Source organism: Diadema antillarum, unplaced genomic scaffold (genome assembly GCF_040938485.1).
Source record: "Diadema antillarum isolate AM-2024a unplaced genomic scaffold, OU_Dant_1.0 scf00000035, whole genome shotgun sequence".
NCBI classification, from domain to species: domain Eukaryota; kingdom Metazoa; phylum Echinodermata; class Echinoidea; order Diadematoida; family Diadematidae; genus Diadema; species Diadema antillarum.
The window spans coordinates 871149-885917 of NW_027270924.1; positions in this window are offsets into that span (position 1 = coordinate 871149).

A 14769-nucleotide genomic window follows, 5' to 3' on the forward strand; every position below is an offset into this window, starting at 1 on the left:
GGGACCCAATATGCTGCCTTGCGGTACACCACATTGCACAAAAAAAAAAACAGGATGATTCATTTCCATTGACCACAGTTATCTGTCTCCTTTGACTAAGGTAATGTCTAAACCATCTGGTCACATTCTCATCAAAACCATAGTAAACTAATCTTTAATAGAATGTCATGCGAAATTAGATCAAACGCTTTTTCAAGATCCAATGAGATTAAACCAACAACATAACCTTTGTCTATGGCACACACAAGGTCTTCAAAGACATTGATTACAGCAGTCGAAGTGGAATGTTTTGGTCGAAAACCGTGTTGTTGTAAACATAAAAGACGATTTTCCGTTCGATACGCAGTGACCTGCTGAAACACTATTTTTTCCAATACCTTAGAAAGCACAGGTAAAACAGAAATTGGCCTGTAATTGGTTACATTGGTTGGGTCACCATCTTTATAAAGTGGCGTGATACGTGCTAATTTCCATGCGCTTGGTACTACACCTTTCACCAGAGATAAATTGATCAAATGTGCTAAAGGCCGTAACATATGACTTACTGATATCTTAAGTATGCTTGCAGGAATATGATCAAGACCAGTTGCCTTGTTCAAAGGTATTGTATTGACATGCCTTAGAATGTCTTGTTCTGAGATCTCCTGAAAAGTAAACAATGACGATGCTTTTTCCATAAACTGTTCCATGTTATTACCAAACAGTTGTGTTTCTTTACGTTTGTTTGCAATACTTGTGAAATGGTCATTCAAATGAGTTGCAATATTTCTATATCCACTGACATCTTTACCTGAGACAACCAACTTATCAATAGAAGTATTCTTCTTTTTGTTCGGCAAAACACAACGCAAAGATTTCCACATAGCGGAGGGGTTACTCCTGTTGTCTCCGATCAATAATAGTACAGGCAGTCAGGGCTTTGGAAAGGGCTCTCGAAAGGACTATGGAAAGGGCTTTCGAAAGGGCTATCGAAAGGGCTATCGAAAGCCGTTTAAACAAGGGAAAGTTGATAAACGCAGCCTATATCTATACACAGCTGGGCACGTATGTGAAAATTCACTGGACAAGAGCGTAACATCCGTATCGTGAACACCGTGACTTGCAGACGCCATGCGCATTTCCCCATCTTGGCAAGAATAGCACATCATGCAACGTTCACTACATACACTTAATCATGAAATTTAAGTGGAATTCCAAAAGCTATCTAGGTAGTCACGTAATTTGAAAGGGAATTCCGGATTAGAAGCGGATAAAAATGAGATATGTTTATGAAATTTCCAAGTTTGTTATAATTTTCACAAAACAGTGCCTGAACGGCCAATATGAATATGGAAATGAGTGAATTGATAATGACTTGTTATCACCTCACTTCTAGCTACATGGTTTGCACATAAAATCAAGAAATTTCCGTTTTTTGTTCAAACGCAACTCTCTGATTATGCTCTATTCGTCTAAAATCTTGATAATCTTACCGATCATTATTTTGAAATGATTTCCTGGGGAACAACATTATGTTTGAAATCTTTATAACAGAAATTGAATTTTTGTCAGCTTTTGTGCAGAATCCATGGAAAAATTGTGAGGTGGGTCTGTAATGATGGAATCAGGAAACTCATTTCCATATTTATATTGACTGTTCAAGAATTGTTTTTTGAAAATTTGTGATTGTTCCAGAACCTTTTTTGGTGAAAATTAGCGATTGTTCAAGAACTGTTTTGTGTGTGAATATTAGCGATTGTTCAAGAACTATTTTGTGAAAATTAGTTTTATGGAAATTAGTTTTGTGAAAACTTCACAAGTTATTTCAACTTCCATAATTTTTGTCCAATTCTGATGAAATTTTTACTGTTGTGCTTCCAACATTATACTCTCTCTCTCTCTCTTTTCGGACTAACTTTTACTAGTCCTTAAAGTAAAATCGTCGTTGTTTTTAATAAACTAGCATTCCAGGTGGGGTTTCCGCAACGATGCACACAATCTGTATCATGTATGCGAGCATGTTCATGAGTTCTGTAAATTCTATTAGTTGAGCCTACTCAGCCAATCTTGGCAGAATACAAGAGGTCAAGCGCTTTAGCACACACACGACACACACATCACACGCAATTCACACAGGTACAGCAGAGAGACACACACAGGTGACATACATTGCATCCATTCCTACTTTTCGGATAGAGATAGAGATGACAGGACTGCGCGTGCGGGCATTCCGTTACCTGTGATAAACAAGACGGGAGCAGCCTTGACACCTCAAGAAGTATGTGCTGTGTACAAACATTGTTACCCACCTGGGTAAAAGGCAAGCTCGTGAAGATATTTTACCCAAAGTACACACACAGACACATAAACACACGCACATTCTCTCTTTCTCTCTTATCTCACCCACCATGATCTGTACACCTTCTCCATACGCACGTACCAGAAACTACGCTTCAGTTTTCATTCGCGAAATTGAGCCCAAGGAAAACACACAGAGCTCTCAAGCTTTCGCGCTGCGTGATCCCTAATTCCGAGCATACTCCGATTCTAGACATAACTCGAGTTTGTTCCTCGGGTCGCCCTTCATACTACGGTAAAACATGACTACGGTTAGTCTGTTATGCGGACCCATTGCCTATTTTGAGATTTTGAGATGGTTTATTACTGGATTCTTATTTCTGGATACATTTTCCCCGAGCCTTAAACTGTGATTACTCTCCATACCTACACCATAGAACGGTTTAATGCAGTGATACGAAATTCATGTCTGGGAAGACGATCATAGTTCCCAGTCTAAATATTCAGCTAGCTTGATACCATTATTAAACACAGTACTTGGAATCCAATGTACATGGCCTGGATGTTGGTAAAAATACCAGGCACGTCTCTTGCATGCTTTTTGGTTGTCAGGAATAAACTTACGTGAATGGTATATGCATATACAATTTGGGTATGGTAGCATCAATAATAATTGTGGTCTATTTATGCATGAGCCTATAACCAATAGTAATACCTAATGATAGATTATTTATCGTATGACTTTTTCCTCCTTAAACAATATACCTCAAATATTCGAAAAGGATGAGGTGAAACTGCGTTCGCTGTTCAAGATGGCTAAGGGTATTCTTTACCATTGGGAGGAGTGATTTGTAAAATGTTCAAGCTATCACATTTGATACATATGTGTAGGTAAGTTGTATCACAAAACATCCTACCATTATATTTCGCAAAAAAGCCTAAAATATAAGGAGAAATCACTATTTTTCTTACTAAAACATAACTGTAGACGGTTTAGTCTAGAAACAATTTTATCATAACTATTGTTCACATTTTGTGTATTTAACAATACTTAACATTGATTATAATGATTGAAATTTTTACATTGGTTGTTTCTATTCCTAACTCATATTTTATAGCTATTTTGAAGCACTGAAGCTGGGTTTTTGTTTCATCTTCAAATGATAAATAATGCAGTTAAATGATAAGAGAAGCTCTTCGCAGTGAAGACAGTTCTATAAATTATTATGCTGTAGTTTATTTCACGTGGCGTCTATTGGACACCTCAAAAGTAGTCTTGTACGGACCAGTGAAAATGAATAAGCCTTTTTTTTTTGCATGTCTTCATAGCAAAAAGTTGTTCCTTACAGACAGCTTGCCAAAAGCTCCCCAAAACAAAGGCATGTAAACGAAGATTTCAGGGCTTGGCAGGAAAGAATTAAAGTTCACTCCATACTGGTTCGTCTGAGAGGAAAAGATGGATAGGACCTACTTTCGTAGACTAAAACCTATGGTTGTAAAGCATGCGTTATGCAGAATATTTCATTTTCAACAGTGTATTGCTCAAAACTTACAATTATCATCTAGACATTCACAATATGCATTACTCTGTTATCTACATACAGTGTATGTATATATACATGTGTGTGTAAATGCGTAATATGAAAATACTGATGATACCCTTGCGTGAGCATTTTGTCCGAAAGGAAGCAACGGAAAAGGATTATGACTTTTTTGGCGGTCAGAAAACTCATGATCACCTATTATTATATTTTTTTTGGTATAATTTATGTATTTCAATACCGTATTCATCATGAACAACGAATTTCATGAGCAAAAACGTCGCTAATGCATTAAACAAATAAGGTCGTATCTCCCTTCTACCCTCACTGGTTCTATATTAATTTGATTAAGTTCATGTGCAGCGTTGGCAGCGTACCAACGTTTTCGACTCGTATACGTGGGATCTTCCTCGCGTGAAGGTTCAAAAAACTTCCGCCCGGTTCAGCAAGTTCATCCCCATTATGTGCAACGATCAAATCCAATTTCATTCGACAATCCTTCTACCGCCCCCTCACCCCACCCCACCCCCTCCCCGCCATAACCTGAAAAGCAATGTTTTTGCTAACTCAATACTATACAAAGAAAAGCTGGAAATGTGGAACAATGATAGTCTTCAGGACCAGGCAAAAAAAAAAAAAAAACTTTGTCCTCTTTCCATAACCAATGGTAAACTTGGTAGGAAATAGAGCGTATTTTTTTTCCACCTTTATAAATCTTGCTTTCACGAGCGCATTTATTTCATATACTTATAGAAAACCTATACTGAATAAAGTTTTACCGTCAAAAGTATTAGATGCGTTAAATTTAAAACTGTAAAAATGATTTCATCGCAATCCATTGCGCATGATGGTGTTAATATTCTTATGAATGGGACCTACATTCTGAAAACAAACTAATCAATTTTGAATAGGAATTATTTCAGATGGGGACTTACAAGGCTTATATTCACAATCTGATCAAATTCTGATTATTGATTCTTGTCATGTATCTTACCAGATTCTGACCATATTTAAATTGAAACTATTCAAAACTTCACCAAGCTTTAAGTACAAATCTTGAAACACCCCATTTAAAACGATCCTATTCAAATCAATACGGTTGTTTGTTTGTTTGTTTTGGTTTTTTTTTTGGGGGGGGGGGTGGGTGGGCTGTAGGCGATAAATTGCACAGTCTGAGAGGGTTTTGATTCACATGCATTGATAGTCGTTAAATTGATATCAATTTATGTATTTCATCACCCTCACATCTTTTCACATTCGTCCATTTCAATGACAATGACATCCATCTTATACTATTTGCGACTTTGAAAAACGATGTGCTTTGGGTCTAATGAATAAAACGTGTTCATTCCTTCCTCTGCTTTTCCCTTTTCGTCTTCTTATTTTGAGGAAGGATTCGGGATTTTCTCCTTCCCCTTCCAAAACGTGTCAATGAAATTGGCAATTTTGGTCAGAGACGCTAGAAAAAAAATATATATTCATCACGATTAGGCAAATCTTAACTTTTACTCTGTGACGAAGACGTAAGAGGAGCTACAAAAGAAGGATATTCATCATGATTAGACAAATCTTATCTTTTACTTTGTGACTTAAACGAAGACGTTACCAGACTAGTTCCAATCAATATCATACAGGTCTTTCATAATTTCTAAAAAAAAATGTTTATTTTCTTAACCACGTAATACTGACATGTCACAATCTTATCGTTCTATTTCTAAACAGAGTGACTCGAAGCACCATTCTGTTGGCCTATTGCTCTCAGACTTTGCACACATTTGGAACATGAATACACGATCATGTTACGACAGATCACCTATATTGTCTGTCTTGGCATATTTCCTAGTCTAGTTATCATAAGTCATTGCATGATTGGGAGGATTGTGATTTCTAACGAGATGTTTGCTATTTTTTCGGACTCGGCAAAGTTCAAGTCAATTCACTCTTGCTAGGATGGCGCCAACACATTCATGACAAGTGTCTTAACTTCTTGACATCGAAGTGCCTTGATGTCACATCATGTACTAGCTCTACAACTACTTAGAATTCCCTTAATAAAGGGGAAATCCAGTCCAAATATACGTTGGTCTGATAAGAAAGAGTAAGATCTTCAACGGGAAAGATTTGACTGAAACCGGATGAAAAATAAGGAAGTTATGTCATTTTGAAGTTTTGCTAATTTCTGCAAAACAGTTCTTGAACAGTGGATATGAATATGAAAATGAGTGAGCTAACCATGTCATACCCTCACAAATTTCCATTGATCGTGTACAAAAACATGACAAAAATTCAATGTTTCTGTCATTGAAGTCTGAAACATGATGTTTTTCCCGGTTGAATAACTTTAGAATAGTGATCAATTAGATATACCAAGATTCGAGTCTCGGGCGTAATTGCGTTTGAATGAAAAAACTGGAAATTTCACAATTTTGTGTACAAACTATAGAGGAAACTGTGAGAGGATGACATGCTCACTTTGCTATTTAAATAATTATTATTCATATTGACCGTTCAAGAACTGTTTCCTGAAAAATTAGCGAAACTTTGAAATGTCATTACTTCCTTATCTTTCACCCGATTTCGATCAAAATTTTACCGTTGAACTCGTAACATTCTACTCTTTCTTATCAGACTAACTTATATTTGGACTGGATTTCCCCTTTAACTTCTTGACATCGTAGTGCCTTGGATGTCACATCACTATATAGCTCCATAACTGTTTAGAATTCCCTTAGATTTAAACCAGATACATTACATCGAGGTATATAGTTCCAGCCTTTGCTCAAGTTGGCTTTGATAGAGAAAACTGAAAAAAAAAAACAACCCAGACGGAATCGCAGTAGAAAGTAATTAAATTTTAATGGTTTGCACAATTGCACGAAGCAGTGCATACGTCGTAAAGCTACGGGTGATGTTCGTTATTCCAAAGTTGCGTTAATCCAAACATTGCATAAAGTTCGTTATCCTGAAGGTTCATTATTTCGAAACACACAGATGACCTATATCTATAGACATTCAGTAATCCGTAAATGAAACAGGGTTCGTTAATCCAAACCTTTGTTGCGTTATTCCGGAGGTTCGTTTTTCTGAAAGTTTATCCGTAAATGAAAGTAAATGAAATAGGGTTTGTTATTCCGAGGGTTCGTAAATTCGAAAATAGAATACGATTTGTTAATCGGAAAATGATAAGAAGGTGTTCACTTAACGAATCCTCGGAATTTCGAACCCTAACTCATTTCCGAATTAACAAAACTTTAGAATAACGAACTGTAACCGTAGCTATATAGATTATACAAAATGAATATGGTGGTAATGTCATCACATCAGAAATCTCATACTGATCTGCTCACGAAAACTTAAAAGAAATCAACTCAACTCGTTCTATACTATTTCTGTATCGGAATAACCTAGCGATGCTGACTTCCAGTTGGTCAGGAATCGTACTAGCTAAGCTATAATAACCCCAAATAACATGTTTTTTAAGATATTTTCGCGTAACAATGAATGGAAGAGTTGTAAGTTGATGGTAGCACCTAAGCGAATTAGCTACATATACGACTGTACTTGTGATTGCGACTGTTGGGTAGTGAAAGCATGTGAAACTTCAGAATTTTCGTTTTATTTGCATAATTTCATAATTTCATGATTTGAAAAAAAAATAATGTTATTTTTTCACGCTATTTTTCTTCTTTCTATGAATGTATTGAACATAATAATGCTTTTGCCATATTATTGAAATGATTATACAGACAGGGTTGAAGATTGTTTTTTGAATTTGTGGTTGAAAATTCACATTGGAGACAAACAATGTTGTGCAATGTTGTGTGTAAGCATACCGTCCCCTCTAGCAAGAGGCAAAACACTCTGTCCCTCGGATAGGACATAAAATGGAGGTCCCGTGTATGAGAAAGTCACAACTCATGCAAGTAAAAGATCCCGCTCCATTCATTCATCGCAAAGAGCAGGGTGTTTACCCCGGTGAAGTGGTCCCGTCTCACATCCAACTGGACCCCATGGAAGACCAGCTATAGTGTAGCTGAATATGGGATATCCAGCCATCTTCTCAGATGGAAATGACAAACAAACAAACAACAATATCAGAGGGCAACTTCCCTCTCTTACAAACAAACTCATCAACTTCAACGTTACATTTTTTTTTCAGAATATATTATTGACACTAATAATTTCGCGATTGATCTTTTCTCTCTCTCTCTCTTTTTATTCACTCTTTGGAGACCAATAATGACTGGTGGATATGTTAAGAAGTATGAGGTAATATTGTTTTTTGATAATGCCGGGACATTATGAAATATCACATTCTCTCGTACTTTTGAACATTATCTATTGCATATTGCCAAATCCATCAACAGCATCTACAAAAAAAGAAGAAAAAAAAAAGGGGGTTATCATACACTATACACAGTTTATTTATCAGATGTACAACTCAGAAGTTTCAAATGTTTCAGAAGATCAAAATCAAACTTATTTCATCAGACTATGTGTTTTATGCAACTAAGTTAAAGGGAACGTAAACCCAAAGAGCAATGTGGATTGAGTGAAAGCAGCAATATTAGTAGAACACATCAGTGAAAGTTTGAGGAAAATCGGACAATCGATGCAAAAGTTATGAATTTTTAAAATTCTGGTGTTGGAACCGCTGGACGAGGAGACTACTAGAGGTTATGACGTATGAGTGGACAACAATACAAAGAAAGTATAAAGAAAAATCAACAAAACTCCACTTTTCTAGCATTATGAAACAGCACTTGACTAACCGCTTTCAGAAAGCAGGGGAATAATTGCTACCCTTAACATATGTCAGTATCAAGTTGATGGAATTTGTAATTTTCATGAAAAATGAATTTTTGTGGAATTTTCTTTATATTTTCTTTATATTGTAGTCCACTCATACGTCATAACCTCTAGTAGTCTCCCCATCCAGCGGTTTCAACACCAAAACTTTAAAAATGCATAACTTGCGAACGGATTGTCCGATTTTCCTCAAACTTTCACTGATATGTTCTACTAATAATGTTGCTTCCACTCAACCCACATTGTTCTTTGGGTTTACGTTCCCTTTAACGTAATCATTCTAAGATGATCTCAAGGAATGAGCGATACAGGCAATTCAAATGGATCTTTTAAAAAACATAATATTCTCAGTACCCTATTTAAAGCGCACTCACCGGATTCAATCCAATTTTCCAGCTCCGGTCCTTATATAATTTTCATTCATCGTGATAATGTTCCTTTAAAACACACTTGGTCAAAAACTCTTCTGACTTGCGACGGAACTCTGTGAAACTCTGTAGGGGGTGCGCAAAGGGTCAATTCAATTTGCGAAGAGTTTCGGTGTTTTTACATCCCCTCTTTTACTGGCATATCCCTGCGGCAAGCACTTAAAATTATACCCCGTAGAAATCACAATAATATATCTATTACTTTTATATAGAGAGAGATGACAAGCGAGCTACAAAAAGGTATATGAGATCATGTCGAGGTATGTGACCACAGACAGAAAAAAAGATGAACAGAAAAGGTTGTGCTTTCAGCTCGTCATCATGACGAAATTGTAAGTTTTCATTATCGGCAGGGTGTGACATGCCCTTTATTTTTGCAGTTGACTTCATAAGGTGTTTTACCACACACTCTGTGGTAAAAACGATATGGCCTGCGGTGATGTTTTCAGTTATTGCAAAACTCGATAAGAAGTTTTGTAAAGAAACTTAGCAGGCACCGTTCTTTCTGTGTCTTGTCTGTCCTGTTTAATCAATGTAAATAGGTATAGGTATTGAGGTGGAGCGATAACATTTGAAAATTCAAATTTTCAGAGTTTCATTTACAGTATACATTCAATGTGGATGAAGCATCAATCATTGTGTTGGAATGATAACTTAATCGCTTCATGAACATGTAGAGGCGTAATATTTCAATTGAAAATCGCTCATGATTTTCTTATATAGTTTGCAAAGGCTTATGGAAATTACTGTATATCTTAAAGGGAAAGTTTCTCCTAGATACACAAAAAGATTCAATGATTATCGAAACATAATAAAAGCTCGAGGAAATTCGGATAATCTGTTTTAAAAAAGGATTTTTAAAGTTTTGGTTTATTTATAAAATGTGCCCTTTTTCTCTACATGGAAACTGCACAACAAGTTGTGATGCTACAATACTAAAACGATGCACATCTTCATTTATTAAAACCAAAATGTAGACCTAAATATCCTCTAAATTGACATGATCATGGCCGGCGCGACCGCCCCCCCCCCCCCCCGCTTTTTTTTTTCAGAATACATTGAATACATACGGGCTTAGGTACCACTTGTGGCACCAGAAAAGTAAGTAAATAGGGCCTATAAGCCCCCACCCCCTATTTTTGCTTGTCAGCTGATTAAACCCGGAAGTGGCACCAGAAATCTAAACTGCGCCCCCTCACTTTTAAAAGCGTGGCGATGCTGATGCTTCCCATACGTTACGGAGATGCAAAGATTATTCTCTATGCCTTTTATAGAGGAGGTAAGATAAGTGTTCCGAGAAAACTGAACATTATTTGGTGCAAATCAGGTGATATTTTGTAGACTATTGTGAGCCACAAAAGAACAGTGCACTGCAAAAAGTCCGGTGTTAAATAGTGAACACCGAGCTGGTGTTAAATTTTCGGTGCTCATTTATGATGTTAAATTAACACCTCCGGGTGTCATTTCCAAATTTTAAACTGTTTTTTGAAGAGTTTCTTAGTAACTGCACTTCTTGTTGATTTTTTATTTATACAAGATGATCAAGAATTTTACATTAAAATACTAGATTTTTGAAAAAATGCGAAAATAAATTTACACCAAAGTAACACCAGCTGGTGTGGTCTCTTATTAAAGCTGGACGGGTGTTAAACCATTGATATTAACACCAACAAATATCAAATCAACACCATGTGGTGTCATTTTTGAATTAACACCAGTACAGTGTCAAAATAACACCAGGTACAGTGTCGAATTAACACCACGATGTGTCAGGTGAACACTTTTCAACACCATCACAGTGCATTTTTAACACCTGTGGGTGTGGTCCTTTATTGAAGTTTGATCGGTGTTAGATTAAACACCCGTGGTGTTAAATCTAACACCGATGTTTTTACAGTGTGGTGTTAAAACCCATGAATATCGGACATATTACATTTCTTACGAGTACCGCTATACAGGGAAATGCACAACCTGACTGCAATGTCTGTCCTATATCATTTCCTGAACTGGCAAATAGCAATTATTATGATGTTCCAAAAATAATCCGAACATTCCAAGGAGCGTGATAAGCAAGAAAAAAAGAGATCCAGACTCGATCTGTTGTAATGAGGACGCGTACGCCCCCCCCCTTTTTTTTCAGATCGTGCACATCTACCCTGGAATACAGTCGTTACTGTTTATTCGGGACTCGGATAACCATTACCACAGTTCAACACCATAAAAAGATACTTTTAGAAACTACATTGTACTTGAAAACTACATTCTAAAGGCCATGGAGCTGTTCCTATAGCACAGACAATCGCTTGGGTTTTCGCCTTAGTTTGCAGGCACAAACCCTTGTTTGTCGTAAAGGACTCTGCGCCAAGACTACTACATGCACCATTTGTAATAGCACTGTCCCATAGGTCCTGTACTGTATCTTCTCCTGCTGTAGTGCCAGTGGTGCATTTAGTAGTCTTGGCAAAGACTCCTTTACGACCAATAAGGGTTTTTACCTGCAAACGACTTTCCCCTCGCTGGTGGCTTGACTCAGCCAAGCGTGACGACCATCGGCTTCCTCCTGTGGCAACTAGAGAAGGCCTATGGCACAGGCTGCTTTGGAGACTTGACCGAGCACAACTGACCACGTGACCAAAAACCGTGGCAAAAGTGTTATCATGTCTCAACAGATGATTTTCTTTGTGTGATACACCTTATATGTATCTGTGAGGAGTGGAAAGTCAGTACGGGAGAGTGATGGAGAGAGTGAGGGAGAGAGAGAGAGAGAGAGAGAGAGGGAGAAAGAGTGAGCGTTCATGAAATTGTAATCCGCATGTAGGTCTACATGCGGTTTGTGTATAGTTGCCGGACAAAATAGTAATAAATAGTATTAAGGGGAAGAATATTAAACAGACACCACAGTTGTATGATTGTTTATCTTTATTGCTTTCTTAGCCATATCGGGACGATTATAATCCGAGTTGTCCTGAGTAAAAGGAGGTGACTGTAGAATACAAACTCCACCTCATGATCACACTGATGAATCCACTGCGAGTAGTCTAGTCCCAGGAAGTCAATCTATCCTTGTGTAAATTGAAGGGGAAAGGCATGGTGCACATTGGAGGAGGGATTAGGGGAGGGGGGGGGGGGGGGAGGTGGGGAGACCAACCGGAATCGTTTCACATGTTAATCCAGCCAGTATTATCCGGCCAGATGATTATCAGTCTTTTACATTTGAACAACTAACCTTTAGTTTAATATACCGAGTACAGAGCTTCAGAATTATAGTAATTGGGATGAGGAATAAGATTTTTTTTTTCAAAATTTATAACAAATTGCAATGAAGAAGGATGATGACATGGCAGCGCTCCATAAGAATGCAAGAACTGAGGCTCAAGGAAGCAGAACAAAACAAGAAGACATGCATAGATTCTGCACAGGTGAACTTGTTAAGCAAGCGGTATTATAATGGAATTACACAGCAACATTTCTGAAATATGTGAGGCTCCTATGTCATCAACACTGTTCAGAGTAATTTGTTCAAGATTTTTTTCAGAGTATATGTTCCTCTGCTCAAGGACAACAATAAATTCCACAATTCTATACATGGAGCTGTCGATTTATGTACCACATGATGTGAAATTATGAAAATCGTCTTACAGTTTACCTTTTGGAGAAGTGATTTCGAAAATGTTCAAGATATCACATTTGATGCATATGTGTAGGTCTGTTGTATCACAAAACATCCTACCATATACAATTTTCGCAATAAAGCCTAAAATACGAGGAGATATCAGTGTTTTTCTCAATAAACCGTAACTGTATGCGGTTTAGTCTGGAAACATATAATCACAGTTATAGTAATAACTATTGTTCACATTTTGTGTATTTTCGATTATACGGATTCAAATTTTTACAGTAGTTGTTTCTATCCCTATCTCACATTTTAGAACTTTTTTAAAGCACTAATGCTGGGTTTTTGTTTCATCTGCAAATGGTAGATTATGCCTTTAATGTCGGACCACTCAGTATGTCAAAGACTTGCAATACACCCCTCCCCCACCCCCAACAAAAGCGATCAGGCTTCCCTATAATCATGTAGCTGTACAACTACAACCGTTGTGTGTGGATTTTGATATTACAGAAAGAAGTGGTTCCTGGAAGCCAGACTAAGTTTTGATGGACATACCCTGCTTTGTATTCTTCTTCTCCTTCCTAGCAACAACCTTTAAAGGTCACTTCCTATCAGGTGTTCGATGGAGAACTGTTTTGTGTGAAGGTTTGCAACTTTTTTGTACCCTATTTGACCACCTGTTCAGTACGAGACGGTGGTGTTTTATGTGGGTGTTCAAATAGCTTCATGTGGAGTAAAGATAAAAACATAACAAAACGGCTAAATACCTGACCGGCTAACTCGGTGACCTACTCAAAAAGTTGTCCACGGTGTTCCAAAAGTGAAGGGCGCAGCAATGGCTAGCTTCCTCTGCATTTTACCCGTTCCGGTAGTCCGGACAAGAACAGAACTGACAGAAAGACGGGGGAAAGAGGAGAGGAGGAGGTGGAGGAGGAGTAGGAGGAGGAGGAGGAGAAGGAGGAGGAAGAAGAAGAAGAAGAAGAAGAAGAGGAGGAGGAGGAGGAAGAAGATGAGGAAGATGAAGATGATGATTAAATAAGAGAAAGAAGAAGAATACAATGACGCTGAAGAAGAAAAAAAACATGAAGATGGTGATCAAAAGAGGAGATGAATAGAGGAAGATGAAGAAGGAAGAAGAACCAGACAAAATCTGAATATAATGATAAAAAAAAGTGAATATGAAGAAAGGAAGAAGAGGGAGATAGAAGAAGAATTGACTTGACTGGAGCGCCCTAGCATCTCATCAGCAGGCGCGCCGGAAGCAGTTTTGGATTGGGGGGGCAAACATTGGAGGTGCTTGTGCGTGTGTGCGTGAGCAATAATGGGATTACAATACATTACGGAATGTGATACATTCAACAACGCAGTCATTGAGGAACATTGTAAGTTTTCCTTACATGGATTATAAAATGACGGTGTGAAACGATCGACAAATTATATACTGTCAGCAACATAAGGTGAATGGCATAACAATAAAATGCGAGCGAGCGAAGCGAGCGAGCTTGAAAATGTTGATATTCTACAGTTCCAAAACTGGAGTTTTAATTGTAGCTACATATTTCACTTTGAAATAAATGGGGGCGCATCGGACGCAACTGCTGGCAATTATTGGCAGCAACATTAGGAGAATGGCATAACGATTCAATGCGAGCGAGCGAAGCGAGCAAGCTTGAAAATTTTGACATTCTACAGTCCCAAAACTGGGGTTTGTAGCTTTATCTTTCACTTTGGAAATTAATAGGGCGGCGCATCGGCCGCAGCTGCTGGCAATTACTGGCAGCAACGTTAGGAGAATGGCATAACGATTCAATGCGAGCGAGCAAAGCGAGCGAGCTTGAGAATTTTGACATTTTACAGTCCCCAAACTCCCGTTTGTAGCTATATCTTTCGCTTTGGAAATTAAGGGGGGGGGGGGGGGCATCGGACGCAACTGCTGGCAATTGCTGGCAGCAACATTAGGAGAGTGATATAACGATTCAATGCGAGCGAGCTTGAAAATTTTGACATTTTACAGTCCCCAAACTCCCGTTTGTAGCTATATTTATCTTTCGCTTTGGAAATTAAGGGGTGGGGGCACCGGGCGCAACTACTGGCAATTACT